General features: G+C 48.9%; 1 protein-coding gene across 3 annotated transcripts in view; it reads left to right on the top strand.

Moving 5' to 3' along the window:
* Positions 1-19,701, top strand: part of gse1b (Gse1 coiled-coil protein b) — a 112,167-nt gene that overhangs the window by 71,428 nt on the left and 21,038 nt on the right. The window contains exon 1 of one of the 3 annotated variants that reach the window (XM_057018602.1): positions 9,079-9,323. The exons of the other annotated variants lie outside the window; for them this stretch is intronic. The gene's annotated coding sequence lies outside the window, so the exon portion shown is untranslated. Of the gene's footprint in view, positions 1-9,078; positions 9,324-19,701 lie in introns of those variants that run through there. 3 annotated transcript variants of the gene reach the window in all.

Here is a 19,701-nt window from a genome sequence, read left to right as displayed (position 1 = left end):
CCTCGGGAGACTCAATAATGAGAAGCCTTACCCCCCCCCATCTCCAGTGTTTACTGAAGCCTCACAGCAACCAAACCAGTTATAGCTGGAAACATCTCACTGCAGGTCCACCTGAACTGACCACGCATCTCCATGCTCAGACAGGGTGATTCCCACCCTGAGGGACACTGTGCAAGCCAAGAGGCCAGACCGGGTTCTGTCAGGATCCCCTGAATCACAGTCCTCCTCAACAGACACGAGCAGGCCAGACCGGCAGGTGGTGATGAAGCGCACGTCGCCAACGACAGGGAAGAGCATCCAGAACACACAGAGTGACTAAAACCCAGCAGAGTGTTTATTTAAGTCCTCTTTTGCTTTTAAATATCAAGCTAGCATATTAATGAGGGAAGGCCAAGCATGTGAGACTGTGGACAGCCACTGCTGAGTTATTGTAAACAGGTCTCGGGTGACACGTGCACACATACGCACATACACATGCATGCGCACACTTTGATGCCCTGAGTCTAATAAATGGAAGAGTAAAACCAGTCAAAGAATGATGCATTGATCTGACACGCAGTTGTTCTGCAGCGTGCCGCTGATTGATGCGGCCTGGCTCTTGGCTCCGTGCGCGTCTGCACCGGTCTTTTGCCATCATGTCAGTGGGGGCACGAAGAAGCAAGCTGGACAGCTGGGGGTTGGGCAGCAGAGGAGTGCAAAGTGTAAGGTGAGCAAAGGTCAGACAGGGAGGCCAATGTAAGAGAGATAAGAGAAATGATGTAAGCAGGCGGAGAGAGAGAGCGAGCGAGCGAGCTGGCAGCGAAAGATGAGGTTACCGGTGTCTCCGGGAGAAGAAAGGCTCGGGGTGGATACTGATGAGTGTGGGGGAGGATGGGGGAGGGGAGTGGGAACAGATTTGGGGAGCCCCAGCCAGATGAATCCTGGTGGGGAATGGCAGGAGTAAGCTGGCACTGCGGAGGCGGGCATATGGAGGGCGGGTTGGCACTTTGGCTGCCACCGGAGCGTGCACCTGCTGATGGGTGGGGGTGGGGGTGGGGGTGGGGGATCTGCCAAGAGAATGAAAGAGAGGAAGAGGGCATGTTTGTGCAAGGGGTGCTTTTTTTATTTATTTCCGAGGGTCCTGTTAAAAACTGAAGCTTTTGATGAAGATTGTCTTCATCAGACCAGAGGAGACGCGGTTTAGTAGCCGCCCCCCCCACCCCCCCCCCACACACACACACACATTCACTGTAATTCAGAACTGAAGTTTACATTTACCTCAATCAAGGGCTGTAACGTAAACAGCCTTGGTAATTAGGATGTCTTTACAACCTTTCCCTGCTTACACCACAACACAAACGCTAATTGGACTCATCTGTTCTGCTGCTGACTAACTGCTAATTAGATCAGTGAATTTCTCTCTCTCCATCTTTCCCCGACATTATTTGCTTTCCCAACATCACTTGTAGTATAAATTGCTCTGGTTAAGGAAATAGACTCTATGTTTGTGCATGTGCTCACGTTCATTGATCAGGTTGTTTAGGGTGTACTGGCGGCTCAACGGGGACGCAGATGCAAGGGTCAAAGGCCGATGGCCTCTTTCAGCCGCCGTCAGAGAGGGTTTGACTCCAGCAAAGGGACCTTCTGCGTGTCAGAAGACCATTTCAGGTCACAAGGAAGCGTGGTTCATTTGGCCTCTTTCTCATTCACATTGGGGTGGCAGTTGTGCATGCTGCTGCAGGTGAATGCTGACGGCCAGTGATTCCGGGCTCTGGCTGGAGCCTCGGCTCTGGATACGAGCCCTTCAGCTGCCATGTTTTCCTCTGATCTGTCTCCCTTCTTTCAGAGAGCAAGGCTGTGGGAGGCGAAGAGGTTTAAAGGCTGGCAGCAACACCATGGCCCTGAGGTGTTATCTCTGCCCCTCACTGTGCTGGAGGGAGGCTGGTGGTCGGGGGTGGAGTGAGTGAGAGATGGCCTGTTGGAGGGATAGCAGGCCACGTCTCTCCCTGGTTTCCTTTTCCCTCCCTGTGTGGCGCAGGATCGTTAGCAGATGGTCTTGTTACCAGCAAAATGAAAATGAAGGCAGTAAAATTTGCCTGTGCTAATTTCTCCTCCCCCAGGTGACAATCTGATACGCTTGCATACGCGGGCGAGCACGCTCATAAATGTGCACACGTCTCCGATACCAACGCAGGCAGGACCCTGCCCTGCTGGCTTTAAACACACACCATCTGCACGCTGGAGAAAAGTGTGCTGAGGAGTGCGACGCGTGTACTTGGCTTAGGCAACGTGTTTCCAATGTTCATAGCCGTAGCTTATGCTGCTGGGGGACGTACAACACTCCTCACGTTATCAGCCATCAGTGAGCCAGTCATCCGTCGGCGGCTGGTGTTTGGGGGCAGTCTGATGGAGCTGAGAGGAGAGCTGAATTGGTGATTAGAGGTAAAGAGAAGCAAGTGAATCTGTGCTAAGAGGGAGGAGCAGCAGGCATGTTCATCCACAGATGAAGGCTAAATCCTTTCGTTCTCTCCTCAGTCGTCCCTCCCTTCCTTCCTTTCTGGCGCGCTTGAGCAGCGAGAGGGGAGCTTCTGCTTTGTATCGTCAGCTCCTTCATGCCTGTGTGTTTGGAGGATCTGACTAGTCCATAGCTTATCCCTCAGAGTACGTGTGTTCTGCAGGGATAGAAGCGCTTTAGACTTTCTTATCGTCTTATAGCAGGGCACAGGCTATTGCTATTTGACTGAACTTTGAGAAAGAAAATAATGGAGGGAGGCAGAGAGAGGAAAACATTCCTAGAAGTAAAAAAAAATCTCAGTTTTGTCCCTCCCAGTGATTCAAAGACACCACACCTGTTTTCCATGTAAATACGGTGTCATAGCATCACCGTGATCACGCGTGCTTGAAGTCAGACAACCACAACAGGCAAATGTCAGCAATATTTATTTATTTATTTGTTTCAAATCCCTTCATCAGCTCTTTCATTTCACATCTGAGCTGGCAGATGGTGACGATGCTGCAGCGCTAGGCGCTTGACAGTTGCTATTCAACGAAGAAAAAGAAGCAAAAACAAACGAGGGATCCGTGAATCCTGACAGCTTCTTTCTGCCTCTGGATAAGCTGCCACCTTGGACCTCTATGCTAACAATGCTACATATGGAAAATTGATTCCCAAAGGCGATTCCATAATGTACAACTGCTCGCGGCGCTGAGCCTGTTGGCATACGTGGCATATGTTGCCTTCGTGTGTACAGTACCACACACTTGCACATAGTTCCTTGGGTAATGGCCAAGTCACATATACTGCCCACGCAACTCTTGGATATGAATGAAACATTTGCAAACACTGCACATGCACATGTTTCCATGAACTGCTCACCCCAACGTTGGATTTTTCACCATAAAAAAACAATCATTTTCCGCTTTATTAACCCAGATGCACCAGTGGTTGCAAGGAAGTGAACTATATACACCTGACACACGCGGGTCCGCCACATCTGTTGCTCCCTAACGACTGTGGTGGGTTGCTGGTCTCGGCAGAGCCCTTGATGTGTGCAGAGGAGTGATGATGAGCTTAATGCAGTCTGCCTGTGTCCCGGACGTGACCACCACATTAATATAGTACTAATACAGTGCTCTGTCTGCTGCATACTGATCACAGCCATGCGCTCTCTCCCTCCGTCTCGCTCCTCGTCTAACACACGATGCACAGGGGCGAAGGTAGGCGGCCTTTTAAACCTGTTGGTCATCAAACTGCTGGAACAGGGGGGTTTGCGCATGATTTAATAGTGTCAAATAATCAAGATCTAATGATCTCTGCTGTTTGTCTGCAGGCACTCCACAGGTGAGCCTTGAACACACAACATAAAATGGCCCAAACACTTGTAAGGCCTTGACTTTTGGTCCACCTACAAAAAGATCCGCTACCCCTTCACCCCGCCACACAGAACCATGTCTCAGGCTTGCTGAATAAACAAGGCCACTTTAAAAAGTAGCTCAGTGCCCCTGGCAGCAGCCCTGATAGGAGGAGAGGGAGGAAGGGAAGGGTTGATAAACTAGCATGAATCAGAAAAGAGAGAGCTGGGAGGAGTGTGTGAGCTTGACTGCTATTAATGGCCTAATAATGTATCCTGAAAGGGGTTAGGGGGCCACAGGGTGGAGAAAGGGGGGGCGACAGCATGTCACGTGGGGTTAAAAGCAAGCTTGGAGAAAAGAGAGGCCTTGTTTGTGAGGCTAAATGGTCTAAATAACATCAGAGGCTGCAGCTAAATAAAAATCAATTTGATTACCCTATTAGCATGGGCTTGAACTCACATTTGCAGCAGCCGTATTCCGCCACGCTCTCTTCCCTTGAAAATCCGACATTTCTCAGCACGGACAGATGAACTTTAAAACACAACAGCGCACGTGTGTTAGAAACCTGTCAAGCTGTCTGTTAACTTCGCTGCAAGTGTAATGAATTTGTCCAGATTTGCATAACCCTCTTAATCATCCCTGTTAAATTACCTAACAATTGCAGGGGGAGATTATGCTCTTAAGTGGTAAGTCATAATTGGGTAAATAATTGGTTTGGCCAACACAGTCCCTGTGCCATCTGTTTGAGGGCTGGTGTGTATGGGGGTGGGTGAGAGGATAGGGGACGGAGTGTGTGTGCTTGTGGAAGGCTGTGGATTATAGAAGAGAGCCTGGATTTAAAATGGTTATATCTTATTTTCAATAGCTGATACTGAAGTCATCCCCACATGTTGTGGCAGCTCGTGGGACGAAGAGACGCCAGAGCTGAAAAAGAGACGTCATTGTTTCCGCGTGTCGAGCCGTTTCTTAGTTTGCTCTCAGGTGCTCGTTTTGCTTGTGTTACATCCATCTAGAAGGTGCTTTGTGGATGTGAGGAACTCTTCTCTGTGTACCCTCTCTGCCTCACAATTCCCCCCATCCGTCTATTCATCTGTCACCTCTACCCACTGTTGTGTTCTCTCTGGAAGGAACAACACTCTCAACTCCTCTTGTCAATAGTCTGGTGCGGGTGTCTCTGGAAGTCTCAGTCATAACACCTTTGGCTGTCCCAGCAGAGGTCCCAGCAGAGCCCCATCACCCCTGTAGATCCACTGAGGTGTTTAAATCATCTCACGTAAGAGTCGAATGTCCATTTCATCTGATTAACAGCAATGATTGTCCAGCCATTAACGAACTCTTCCTGCAGTAACGCTGACTCACAACAGAAGCAGTGTAAATGTCTATGTTGTGCTTATCTCTGCGCTCGCACACAAGCACTGTAGGTGAAGGGTGCCCCTGTGCATTGAACATTCACTCTGACAGCTAACAATTAGCCGCCGCCAGGGTGGCTAATGCAGGAGTGTGCACTGTTAATTATGTCACAGCAGAAAGGTGGGAAGGTGGAATACATTTGAATAATGGCATCGATGATACAACAGTGGGCTTTTAGACACCTTGACCCCTTTGTATCGTGCACGTTCGTGCCCTCTCGGATGTAGACCCATTCATAAAGTGAACACAAGAGAACGGCGCCAGAACGGGCTGTTGCACATGTAGAAGCGGTTGCACCTACCCATCCCCGCCCCCCCACAGCCACCACACACATGCAAGGTGTTGGTGTGAAGCATGAGAGGCGAGGGGCACTTCTAAGTAGTGCACTCGTGCCTGTTTTCCAGATCAATGATGTGCGGTTGGGTGATCGATGCGAGGGCTTAGTGGAGTGGAGAGAGCTAATGGGCAGGTCAGTGGCTCAGACACATCCTGGCTCCTCCTGCCTATTACCTCCAGGTCTGTTAATAGGCTTCTCCACACTCCCCTGTTGCTCACACACACAAAGGGACGCTCAGATGGCAGCAGGATAGTGAGGAACCAACGCAGCCGAGCATGTTCACTCCACCGTCCGACTCCTTGGTCCCCATTTTAACCTCAGCACATCTCCTTTATTCACTCATTCCTATTCCCTCGTTCTGCACTGGGGCTTATTTTTAACTCATTTTTCCTGCTGCGCTGTGGTGCCGCACCATATGGCACGTCGTGTGCATGTATGTTAAAAGGGGAGGGCAGATAAGCAGCATATTCATCACCATGTAAAGTAAATATGAAGGAGATTACTGCAGAACCCTCATCCAATCTGCTCGGAGTCCGCTCCAGCGCTAACAGGCATGACGGCGCCCTGTGCCCTGCGCCTGTGATTGGTCGATCTGGAGTCAAGTCTGTTGCGATTGGTCCCGTGTGACGATTAGAATGTCACGTCTGGGTCAGTCGCTGCTTCAGTGTCACTTTTACGTATTAAGTTTCAGTTTGGGGAGTAAAAGGAAAGCTTGAGCCTGAAGTCTTTCTTTTTTAGCAGGATTAATTTCACTGTGTGATAAAACTGCTATTTGTTTAATTTAGTTTTCATTTTATAGCTGATATATTACAAACACTGCACTACATAGAGGGAGAAGACAATAACGTGGATAAATTGTGGCCAGTAAAATACAAAACCAGTAAATGGTCTCTCACAAGACATTTTTAATAATCATATCCTAGATGCTCCCTTTATATTAGATTTTAAACTATGTGGAAATACACCGACAATGACTGGAAATGTTTCACATTCATAGATCATTACACTTAAGTCCTTTTGCTCTTATGGTGACACGATTGTGTGTACAGCTCTTGCAAAATTTGCCCTTTCTTTCCTTTTTTCAGCATGTTGCGTCTAAATCACATCCCTTAAATAAAGGAAAATCTGCACCCTAGAGGTAGAATATTTGCCCTCCAGCCCCCATTCACTCACACCTACGTGCACACTCAGATACTGTAGATCTATTAATCCTCCTTTGCTTTTTGGCTGCGTGTTGTGCAAAGTGACAGAGGTCAAAGGTGAGGCTTCGTCGAGACATGGAGACCCGCCGTGTGAGAGTGGACAGGCAGGGTGTCCAAAGAGGGACCGAGTCCTTTCTAACCCATCTTTTCTGAGTGTGTCTCCCTACGGCGAAGGCTAAAAGCATTGCCACTTGTCGTCCACATAATGGAGGGAGGGGGGAGGGGGGCTGCCATTTGTCTTTGAGAGGAGCGAGGCGGCTCAAAAAAGGAGGCGAAAGAGCCATTCTTCTTACATGCCGAGGGGGAAGAAAGCGTGCATACTTTAGCAGCGGCAGACAATTCATCCACCGCATGTCCCCTAGTGCCTAAAAGCCTGCACAGGATGTGTGTGCTGACACACGTGTGACCACGATACACACACTCTTGTTTTACTGCAGAGCCTTGTGTAGTGGGGAGGGAAGAGTTCAAAATGTGTCATTCATGTGCATGCACGCACGCACATGCACACGCGCACGCACACACGCACACACACGCACACACGCACACATTTAAAGACTCTCTGATTCTCATCCGTGCAACAAGGCTGTGTCTCTAGTGGCTGATAGATAGTAATGAATGTAACAGCAGTCAGATCCTTCAAAAGCCTCTCAAAAGCTTAAGCTCCTTTATTAAATTAAGCTAACGATGCCTTGGGCCAGGTCTGCTGCTGAGAGGGGCGGCCGAAGGAGGGGGGAGAAGTGAGTGCTCCAGTGATAAAGAGGAGGAGGAGGCAGTGTTAGAGAGAGAGGATATAAAAATGCTAGGAGCCAGATCAAGAAGGAGCGGTGGTTAGGACTAACCCTAACCCTAAACAGGGGTCAACATGGACGAGGATGGTGAAACGAGGGGGGAAGTTTAGGATTACTTCTGAATAGAATGTAAGTTGACAGCACTGGCATGTTCTCAAAACCAAAACATTTTTTGTGTAGATACCACAGACAGGACTGTTGTGGCAAAACTCTATGTCTAATTATGCCCCGATAATAATGACCCATCAACACTGATTACTTAAGAGTGATAACTCATTAATGACACTGTTAACAAGTAATTTGTGAAAGGGATCTTGATAGCACATACGTAATAATAAACATGTTTGAAAGCTATGAAAGAAAGGGAATATGGTGGGTCTGGTGGGAGAAGCTAATGTTTGCTTTGTGCCGCTCTCTCCATGTTTGGAGTCAATACAAGATCATACCACTAAAATATCCTCGTGCATTCGCAGTCTTTTCCTCTGATCTCTGAAAGCATAGCAAAGCTGGCCTCAGTGGAGACAAACGCTACATAATTACAGCAGCATTTGATCCGGTACATCTCGGCAAATAGCAATTCCACAGTACAATGTAAAAAGGTCCTCGTCCTGCTTCCTTCCCCAGCGTCACCTGGCTAATCCCCATATTCATCCTTGGCGTTTGGAGAACACTGGGCCTTTGTTGCTTACAAGCGTGGCTTTGATTTTACAGCCTGTGCAGTCACTGGTATCTAATCCACAGTAAAACCATTGATAAGCCAGACAGGAGCAGAAGCTCTCGGAGCTTTTGGTGGTCACGCGCCCTCTTGTGGACAGTTGGTGGAATCGCGCTTTTATTCATCTTTCAATCATCATTTAGTTACTTGCTAAACAAAGGTTACTTATTTCTTAACATGTATTTATTAAATCTTAGCAAGCAACCAGGTATTTCCCACTGTGACAGGATTATTTCAAGACATGTGGGGTGGGGGGTGGGGGGTACTAATTTATGATAATGACTACAACATAAAATTAGTTATGGGTTATTCAATGAGTCAATATCTGCATGTAAATTAAGGTAAACTTGTCCAAAAAACAATCATAGTAGACATCTATTAATCAATAAAGTGACGTGACACAAAAGCTGTCTTCCTCTTCTGTAAGACACTCTTTAAAACAGATTAAATGAATGAACAAACTAATAATTTAATAAACACAGAGGGCAGCAGCTTAGGCTAATGAGTCACACAAACGCAAATCATTAGCAAATGTTTTTTTTAAAAATAATTTCTGTTTAAACTAATTAAAGTGGAACGATTACGCCGCCCTCCCGTGTTGTGATCAGTGAGGGGGACCGGAAGTGGTAGCTCTCCCCCCCGGGGTGAGGGGCATTCTTCATCCTGTTCGGTTGGTCGCGAGGACAATGCGGGGTCAGCCGTGACTCGGAGGGGGCGGAGGAGTGGATGACGTCCGGGAGGAGGGGGGAGCAGGTGCTCCTACCCCCGCCCCCATTCGGCTCGTCTGCGCGTCTGTCCTGCCCCCGCCGCGGTGGAAGCCCCACCTCCCGGCTCCCAGCAGCCCAGCCGGCCGCCTCTCTCCACCTCTCCCCCGGCGCTCGCCTCTCTGTCCTCGCAGCCTCGTTCGGCGTCGGAGCTTCCTGCTCTGCAACAAAAGTGTCTGTTCTCGACGGAGGGATGGATCCGGGATTCGACCGCTGACGGAAGGGAGCATTTTTACCGGGTTTTCAGGCCGCTGGAGCAGCGTTTTAATTTTTACGGTGAGTGGAAATTCGGAGGCATGTTTTCAACCCCCGAGGCTGGTGTGACCGAGGAAGTCAGATATCCGACGCACGGTGGACGAGATTTATTAAAAACGCGTCTATTTGTGCACTTTTAACGTGCGCCTCAATTTATCATTCAACAGAAGCGGAAGGGAGGGCGGCGATTTGAGGTTTCTGTAGTTGTTCGTTGTTTCCACGCTGCTTTACAGTTTCTGACCCCTTTAAAATGTAGAAAGGCAGAAAATAGCGCGTAAGATCCCAAAGGATTTAAAGATGGACGTGGCCCCCGCCCTGAGACGCTAACCTGTTGGAGCCATGTCACCGGACTGTTGTGACCATTATGGAACACGCGACCAACGGGGTCTGCGCGTGAGCCCACCGCGGGGCCTTTGATGTCAAATGACGTGGTTAGCGTCGCTTGGTTGGGAAACTGGTCTCATCGTGTCGGTTCGAGTGATTGGAAACGGCGCTGATTCCTCCTGAGAGGCGCCGCCGACACATGTTGAGCGTTTGTTCCTCTCGGGTGAAGAGTTTGACCCCTTTGTCTGCGTGTGTGTGTCTGCGCGCGCGCGCGTGTGTATGTGTTCGCGCGCGTGTGTTCGCGGCAGGTGGACCGTGTTGAATCACGTCCCACGCGCTCCTTCACTTCTCTTGAACTGCAGGCGCGCGCAACAGCTGCTTCTGGGGAGAGGGAATAAACGCGTGCGCGTGCAAACAGACGCACTCGCGCACGCGCGTCGGGTTAAAGCGCGGTCCGCACATCCATCCGCGAAGCAACAGGCTCCGCCGCGCACTCCGCTCCGGGCCGCTTTGTTCGCAGCAGCCACGGGGAAGATCGCGCTCGGACCTCGCGGGTGTTTCGGGCTGTTCTAACCGCTTCTGGGGGGTAGTTATCACGGTGGCATCTGCAACCAGCCGTTTGGTGTTTACCAACTGTTGGAGGCGGGAGCGAAACTATTAACTTCCGTTTCAGTTTTTCAGTGGTTGCCAGAGTAACCAGTCTACCAGAGTAACCAGTCTACCAGAGTAACCAGTCTACCAGAGTAACCAGTCTACTGCAGCCTGGACAAACCTTGTTGAACATATTTGTCAACATATTCCTCATTTTTGTGCTCAAACATGGTGACCAGCTAACTTGATTAGCTTCCTGCTAAGACATGACTTCAGCTGGTCTTCCTACTTCATTTCACTGTTTTGTTGTTAGTTAAAATGGTTGGAGAGCTAAATAGGGATTTCACAACTTCAATTCTGGCCAATTTTTACAACATAAGCCCCAAATCGTTGCATAGTGATGTTTGATTTGGTGTTTTGAGTTACTTATGCGATAGTTTCAATGAAACGTGAGAAAATGGATTTTTTTCTTAATGTAAAATGTCTTATTTAATCCATTTTGTACTTTATTGATTTTGGCAATGTCACTTCTACTGTCCTCTCATAATCAAGCGATGCTAATAGGGAAAGATACAGCTTGTGCCGTGAGCATAATGTGGTTATTAGTCGCGTGTGTTTGGATGCATAATTCTGATTAAGCTATGGTGCACGTACGAGCTCCCAGAGGTCAGGCCGGTTGCACTGGGGACACGTTTTGTGCTGCGGTCAAAGCGAAGCGTCAGTAACCTGCTAGCAGACAGCGTCACCGTGATGCTAGCTCCTCCACCGGCAGCTCAACCATCCTCACGACCACACCAACCAACATGTTCAACCTAATCTGCGTCCTCATCTTAATCTCTGGTCGCCGACTCTCGTGTTTGAGATGCGACGTGTCTGCGGCCCTTTGCGCCGCTGCAGAACGTGCACGAGGCTGGCGTGTTTTCGTGCTGCTCCTCCTGCTGCAGTCGCCTGCTGTGCTGCGAGTGTCTGGGGGGGTAGACGGCAGCTGTGGAGAGCGGAGTGTTGGTGACAGTTTGTCTGTGGCAACAGCACCTGGCTCTGTTTAGAGAGTGATTAGGAGAGTCCCAAGCAGCTCCCCATACTGTTTACACAAGGAGCCTGGAGTTAAAGGTGACCCACTTTGCATTTCCTTATCAACAACCCCCACTGATTGCTTTGAATAGCACAGACTGCAGAGGCCTTTGCATGGGTTTACATAGTGCCATATTAGAGAAAAAGGGATGTGTTTGACTGGGTGAGGCGTGCATTTGACTAGCATTACAACAATGTCCTGAGGTGATATGGAAATGTCCGTGCACACACACTCTGTGTGCAAAGTTGCACTGCTGTGTGGTTTGTGTGTGTGTGTTGAAAGAGAAACCAATCTGGGGTGTTCTTGAAAATGAAGGTTTTCCTTCATGTCTTGCCCGTCTTGCACCTCTGCCTGTAAGTTGGGTTTTTAGTTCTGGGTTTGACTGATGTCGCCGCGGCGCCGGCAGGAATTAAGGGTGAGGGACCGTCTGCGTCTGCGCTCTGGAGTGTGATGAGCGGCGACGACAGCTGAACAAACAGGTCGTAAAGTATTTATGTGAAAAGAAAACGCTTGGTGGGAGCGTGCACGCGCAGCCAGAATCACGGCCGGATGGACGCGTCCTCACCAGTACAACAGTCGGGCCCCTGGCCCACAGTGGTGCCGGTGATCGGGTGCGAGTGGGAGGAAAATGCAGATCTGACCACTGGAGTCAAAGCCAGGTGACAACGGCGCCGCCATGCTGCTCGCCGATGGCTCGTCCCACGGACAGGAGCTTGTGTCGGGCACCAGGAATATTCATGGAATACAGAACGAGAAGCCTGAAACGCTGTCGACGCCCGTCGGACACAACCGCGTTTAAAACCTGCACGTGACCGACTGACAGGCGTCGATTTTCAAAATAAAAGTCCATCATAGTCAATTTTACAACCAAACATTGTTGCACTAACTTGGATGATTGAAATGAGGACAAAGTTTGTCACGTTTGTCTCATCACTGGGGTGCAGTCTGGGCCGGGGGGGGGGGCAGCTGGGTTAAGCTTTGCTCTCTTTGCTGGTTACCAACAGAATACTCCCGTTGAACGTTTCCTCCCGTTTAGCTCTGCTCTTATTGCTTTTTACAAATCGATTCCTGTGAATTTTGCTGAAATGCTGGAGCTGTTTCCATGCTTTGAATTGGTTTAGTGCCGTTAAACCTGCTACAGGGTCTGTGTTGCTGTTTGCCCACACTAAAGGATGAGAATGTAAATATGAGATTCCAAAACCTTTGAAAAGCAGATAATCATCAATCGGCACTTTTCAGGCACAAATGCTCGTGTTCCTGTTACATTAACACTTTCCGTCCCGGTTACAGACTGGCAGCAGCTTCCTCCTAATGTCCGTGCATTATTATTAGCTAGCTAAATGATGAGCAATGCCAGAATATCAACAGTGTCATGTACGTTTGAGGTTATTGACATCCCTGCTCGCCTGCCTTAAATCTAAAACTACTTGCAGAGGATACGTTGGCTTTATTTTGGACTGAAGCGGTCAGGAACGTGCCCAGCCTGAGCTCTGCACAGGCTCCATGCTCACACCATCAGATATCTCCAGAACAGGGCCTGCGTCTGTTTGGGTATCAGATGTTTTCTGCTGTCGTTGTCGTACCCCAGGGCCTGATAAGCATTAGTCAGACAAACACATGCAGGATGATAAAATGCTATTATACCCACTCACTACTGACGAGGCTTGACTGTTGCCCTCACCAGACTGCTCTGTAAGTCAGCAGTGTGTGTGTGTGTGTGTGTGTGTGTGTGTGTGTGCTTTTCACAGCATAACCCAGCATTGTGCTCCAAGCTTCCCTCCCAACAAAAAGCCTTTTCTGTTGCTATCACATCATCTCCTCTCCTTCCAGTGGTGTCTGGATCTACCTCTGTTTGGAACATCTGTTTCCTCCTTCAGCTGCATCTAATGATGCACAGTTGATCTGTCTGTGTTTCTCCGTGTGAGCCGGGTCAGCTCGGTTGCTGAGGTTTTGGCGGCGGGGTATTTCAGGTGACCCGATGGCAGCGTCGCACTAAAGCGTAAAGTTCTCACAGAAGCCTCGTGCACGGGTTCGTCCACAGCAGCTTTAGCTCGGCCACCTGTCCAAATGTGCCATAGTAGCGAGATAAGATCAACACGCAGGGAAGTGTTTGCATACTTTCACCTTCTGACTTATTGAAATAGAAGCGGCGTGCGCTCCATTCACGTGGGCCTTCTGTTTGAACACCAGCTTCTCCTCACACTCATTTAAACATCCGCCAAATACGTTCTAGTCAAAGATACAAGAGAGTTCATTTGGAGAGAGGCCACAAATCTGAAATGCTGTAAAAATATTAGAATATTTTGAAAGGATGGTTTTTGGAATGCCACAACACCTTTGCTGATAATAAGAATGCTGGTGGGTCATTTAAAACTGCCTTTTCCTGTCCATCAATGAGTGGAACATTAATCTACAGTGTAAATAACAGGATTAGAGGTCTTTGTGTGTCTGAAGAGTTTCTAAGTATCAAAGTGAAACACAAGCATGGTATTAGCTCAGGACCAGTTTGGATGATTCGATCCTCAAAAGGTTATTAAATAATAAAACTCGAGCGAATACTTCAACTTATAAAGAATGCCGTAAATGTTTAAAAGGCTGAGCAGCACCGCAGCTCTCTGCCAACTCTTTCTTTGTGGTTTCCCAGCAAGAGGCAGCCGAGCCCAGAGCGAGTCGTCTCCTGTTTGCCCAGAGGAACGAGGTTAACTCATCAGACCACGCAGCATATCCAAACACTCACGCATGTACAAACAGGAACACACACCAATTATAAGATTACAACAGCGCAGCACTCAACCACTAGACCCTGCATGGAAAGTCAACCCAGTCCTGTGTTTGTGTCTGCCTGCGTGTGGTGGAGCCACTTGGGCCCATGCAGAGCACTCGGAGTGCTAATTAGGTAGCCGCAGCCCAGCAGAGAACATCAGAGAGCGGGGGAAAAATGGGGGAAGGTGCGGTGAACAGAGAATGGTATGACGGGGGCCAAACAATACTGATGTCCTGACGAGGCTCGGCTCGGCTCGTCGGACCGCAGAAAATGGCGAAATGGAGCAGCACAAAACCCAACACCCGGGACACTCCTAGAGTGATGCTAATGCTAGCCCAGGTTCTCCTCTCCGCTAACCTCTTTATGTATTATGTGGTCGTACATCCATCATACTTAAATTTGGTCCCATGAAGGACGACGCGGTGACGACATTCGTAAGTCCGATTCAAACAACTGGGCTGAGGACGAAGCCGAGCTTCTCATCAGGGTTTTGGCAGAGCTGCCCCCCCCCCCCCCACCCCCTCAGCAAGATGCTACAGAAGGCAGAGCCATGCAGACAACAGCTTGACTCCTGGGGCAGGGACCACAAAGACCAGAGGCTCAGACAGAAGGCACACGTGCGTGTGTGTGTGTGTGTGTGTGTGTGTGTTCCTGCTGTCTCTAACCAACATTTTGAAGCGTAACCAGACTGTTCCATCATACGCCCACGCTGGTGTCTCAGAGAACGCAGGCACACACTTCTCACATGACACGCGTACGCGTGCACGCACCGGTGCGAGCTGAGCAGCCCCACCACAGCAGCTCTGTAATTAACAGGCAGAGGAAATGGCACCGCTTGGGTGGGTAAGTCAGATGCTGAGAGGAGAGAGAAATCATCCGGGCTTGTGCCTCCCCTCCAGACACAATCTGCTCGTGCACGGCTGCGCGTGGCAGCATGAGAGATGAAGGTGAAGTGAGGGATGGAAATGCCGACTGGTCTTCTGGATGCACTGTGCTTTTGTTGCTGCTGCCAGGGAGTTTTCGTGGGCAGGAGTGTGTGTCGGTGTGTGTTGCTACAATCTAGGGTAAGGGGTGTGTGGTAAGGCGCGTGCACGCTCACGCACAGCCGCACACACGCCCTCATCATTAAAGCCACATGGGGCATCGTCAGGAAGAGTGCTGCCTTTGCACAGGTGAGGGGGTGTCGGAGGGAGGCGAACTCTGCTCCCCACTGCAGCTCCATAATAGAAGCCTCCTGTGTGATGACAGCTCAGACCTCTTTCCATTTGATTCATCTCTTGCTCTCTTCCACCAGCCCTTCTCTCCACTCCTATTCCTCCCTCCTTTCCTTTCCCCTGTCCCTCTTGGCTCACTCTTTTTCTAGTGAAAATGTTTTTCTGGTAACTGTCCAAACCCACGACAACTAGTGACGTTCAGAAATCTGTGAATCATTTGTGAATCAAAGCACGAGGCCTCTGCGTTTAAATACACAAGACGCTTATTTTTACCCCACCTGCACCACCAACCACCTGCGCCTCCTCACCACAGATGGGCTGCAGGGGTGTTGCTTGAACCTGGGATGTTCAGCATCCTACGAGAGGCCGTGCAGGAGCGCAGAAACGTGTCAAACGTGTGCACGAAGGCACTGAAAACACTTACAAGATGAAGATGTACACACACTAAAAACAGGCATAGACACACACGAATAATCTGCACACGTTAAAACACTTGAAATACCTGCCATGTACAGACACACACCTGTACACACCTGCGTGTGTGTGTTAGGGTGTGTGTTTGTAAAATAACTTCGGTCAAGCTCTTATAATGACATTTAACAGCAACATCCTGGTTCCGGGATGTTTGACTGTTATTGGGAAAACTGTCAGTACGTCATGAATTGCAAATAAATCCATGATTGGTCTTAATTGACTTGATTTTGAAACGGTGTGTGTGTATGTACGTGCACTGCAGACATGTCAATGTTTCCGCCCGAACCACCTCCCAAACTCTTCTCATCCCAAAATGGCATCTGTTTACGAGCGACTGGCGAGCCGGAACAATCGGAAGTTGGCGCTCAAGCTGGTCAAACCTGGAGTTTGTGAAATTCTCCGTTAGATTTAAAAGGCCCGTCTGGTTACAAGAGGGGAACCTTTACCCAGTGTTGCCGTCGGCGACACTTTACCCGGGCAGCTCAGACTCAGCTGTGTCCTGTTGCAAAAGCAGCTGGAAGACGGACACGCAGAATAACGAGGTCCTTTAGCGGAATGTTTGCATCCCAGCAGAGAGTTCAGCAACAGCCTCTTCCTCGGAAGGGTTGTCGCCCCCACTTTTAATTACATTTGTTAAACCGTAAGCTGATGGAGAAAACTTGTGTTCACGATGTGTGACCGGAAATCATGTGACTCGACATCTGCGTGCTTCAGGTGTTCGTGGGAAAAGGTGTGTAGCGCTGGAGTGTAGCGCCGGTGTGTAGCGCCGGTGTGTAACGCCGGAGTGTAGCGCAGGTGTGTAGCGCAGGTGTGTAGCGCCGGTGTGTAGCCGGAGTGTAGCGCCGGTGTGTAGCGCATGTGTGCAGCGCCGGAGTGTAGCGCCGGTTTGTAGCGCAGGTGTGTAGCGCCGGTGTGTAGCGCCGGTGTGTAGCGCCGGTGTGTAGCGCCGGTGTGCAGCGCCGGACTGTAGCGCCGGTGTGTAGCGCAGGTGTGTAGCGCCGGAGTGTAGCGCCGGAGTGTAGCGCAGGTGTGTAGCGCCAGAGTGTAGCGCCGGAGTGTAGCGCAGGTGTGTAGCGCCGGTGTGTAGCGCCGGTGTGTAACGCCGGTGTGTAGCGCTGCGCTCATCCTTCACACAGCAGTTTTCTTTTCACACATGCAGATCCTCTCCGATGTGCCTGAGGATAGATGGCACAGAAGTCAAATAAGCCTGGAACTACCGGAGCAGGTTTATCCGGCTGGGTCCTTAGTGTGTGTGTGTGTGTGTGTGTGTGTGTGTGTGTGTGAGCGTGTGCAGGTTCATGTGTGTTTCACACAAACACATTTTTGCCATTTCTGTCGAGGTCTTTGCGGAGGATTCCGGCCACCTTTTGCAGTGTTTGCGATCTCCAACTGTTGTTTCCTTTTGTTTCTTATAACACATCTATAATTATTGGTGACAACGTTGTTTGACGTCTTTTTATTTTGAAAGTGTAAACATTGAGTTTTATGAATGCCTTTAAAACTCATTGCTTGTATTACAGGAGCCATCCTGCGCTGTTAAGGTTCCTCTGTATTCTATAATATGTGTTGTCCTCCTTTACTATCACACTGTTATTTTACCCTCTGTGGTAGCCACACTGTCCGGTTTGGACCTGGAGGCAGATGTTTGCACTGTCAATGCTAAGTAATGTAGTTGTAGTACTTTCTACCATATTTTATGCTCTTTTACTCGCCAGCTTGGCTCATCTATATGGACACTTGTCCTCAGTTGGACATTAGAAATGTCTTCTATAGCAGAAGGTCAAAGCGTCTCGTTCCCTGGGGGCATTTATATGCAGTATGCAATTAGTTTCTTGAACTCAATGACTCTTTTTCTCTTTTGCTATTCTTTCTAATTCAACAATAAGTGCACCGACCAGCCTGCAGTATTGATGAACAAAGATATTGACCCAACTGTTCATCAACAATGATTTGGGTGAAACTCAGAGGAAAAGTCTACCAATATGTTGCTGGTATAAAACATTTGATATTATGATTTAGCAAATGTTGGTTTTAGATGAGCAAATACAGACCTGATAGTAGAGATTAGCAGGAGCCGCTGCTTTTTAGAGCAGAGTAACATCAGGACTGAGGGAGTGGAACAAAGCAGCGAGGGTTTGAGGATGCTGTGGTCATCTGCCTGATCACACTTGTTGGCTCCACCAGCACGCCTCAACCACATCTCTTTCTGCTCCTTTATCAGAAGACGGAGGCTCTGTTGCTGACCAGAATCCCAACGTTACGCCGTAGCGAGAGCGAGTTGTCAGGTCACTATAAAAGGAAAGGCCCTCGTTTGTGGTGGATCAATAGTGATCAGCACGGACACTGTTGGCAGGCGGCGTTGCTGTGGGCCGGGCCAGGTTTGTGGCTGGATAAGATAGACGGAGCAGCAGCGCTGCTCTGCTAGTTTTAACAAGCTGATAGGCAAATCCCTTCCTGGTTAAAGATTAACCACTCACCAGAGCTGCCACCGTATTATCTCCCCACTGGCTGGGGCACACAGGAGCCAAGAGGATTTACTGTGTGTGTGCGTGTGTGTGTGCGTGTGCGTGCGTGTGTGTGTGTGTGAGAGTAATCTGCATTTCAACCAGTAAAAGGTGGAACTGTGTGTCAGTGTGTTTGCTTTGACTGTGGGAGTTAGTGATCAGCTTTTCTCCCTGTGGGGTGTTAAAATTGTGTGTTTACTGTATGCCATTTAGCAGTCAGAGTGTGTGTGTGTGTGTGTGGGTGTGTGTGTGTGGGTGGGATCGTATTCGTGTGGTGTGTTGTAAAATATATTATTTTTGTTCTCAGGCTTTGTTTTGTTTTCCCTAAGGGTGTAACTGCATTTAAAGGGTTAATTACACCAGGAAGGCTGGTGTGTAACAGACTCTCTGAACCCTAATATATTTATAATGCTATTATTATTATGTTATATATATATATATATATATATATTATTTTCTATCAGTGAAACTGTTAAACTCTGCCTTGCTCTCTTAAACTCACTGTTAAACTGTTGCCAAAAGACCAAATCATCCTTTTAAAGCCCACTAATGAGTCTTTCTGTTTTAATGTTTCACAGCAGTATCGTTAGCATATCTTCTCTTTGACACATCACTTGGTTCACGTCCAAAGACTCTCCTCCAGTTACCTGGGAGACGTCGCCATCTACAGGAGGTTTGGTGAGACTGGAGCCCTGAAAGCTCTGAGGAAGCTGCAGCAGCGTGATGTTAATAGGTGGAGACAGACTCACTTATCTGGAAATTCATGAAACATTACTCAACTGTGGCTGCTTGGCTTGTGTGAAGAAAGACGACGCAGCTGTGCTTCTCTGCTTTGAGGAGGGAAAGATCAGCAGAAAGTGCTGGATCTCACTAAACTATGTCCTCCCACAGCACCATCAGGACTGTATTACTGTCAGAACTTTACACTTCACAGCTTACTGTAATGTTCAGGGATCGAACGGTGCTTTCCCAGGGTGGGCGGACCATGGTCAAAGGGACAGTGGCCTGTGGCTGTTGCCACGGCGCTGGCCACCTTGCAGTTGCGCCGGAAAGAATATTTCTGTCCCCGTTGTTACCCACATTACCTTGAAGGTAGCAGAAGTCTATGTAGGGAAGGATGGAGGAAATGACAAGAGAAACGACTCATTCTCACCCCTTCAATGAAAGACGCTATGTCAGAGGGGAAGTTGAACCCACACGTTTGCTCCTTTCTGCGTTCTCAACCTCAGCCTCAGCTGCACCAGTTCCCCCACCCTGATATCAACTCGTAGCTATTGTCTGTGGCTACGTGTTCCCCTTTTTGTAAAGAAGAAAATACAGATTCTCACTCGTGCGCACAGCTAAACATTTTAGCTTTTTTTAGGGGTTTAGCACAGTTACCTGATACAGAACCTTTGTTTCCCTCATGCTGTAAATCTTTACACAGGTCAGAACTTGTCTTGCTTTTTTTCCTTTT

Source organism: Takifugu flavidus, chromosome 2 (genome assembly GCF_003711565.1).
Source record: "Takifugu flavidus isolate HTHZ2018 chromosome 2, ASM371156v2, whole genome shotgun sequence".
In the NCBI taxonomy this organism is placed as follows: domain Eukaryota; kingdom Metazoa; phylum Chordata; class Actinopteri; order Tetraodontiformes; family Tetraodontidae; genus Takifugu; species Takifugu flavidus.
Note: the sequence above shows the minus strand (reverse complement) of the source record. Positions and strands in the feature narration are given on the sequence as shown.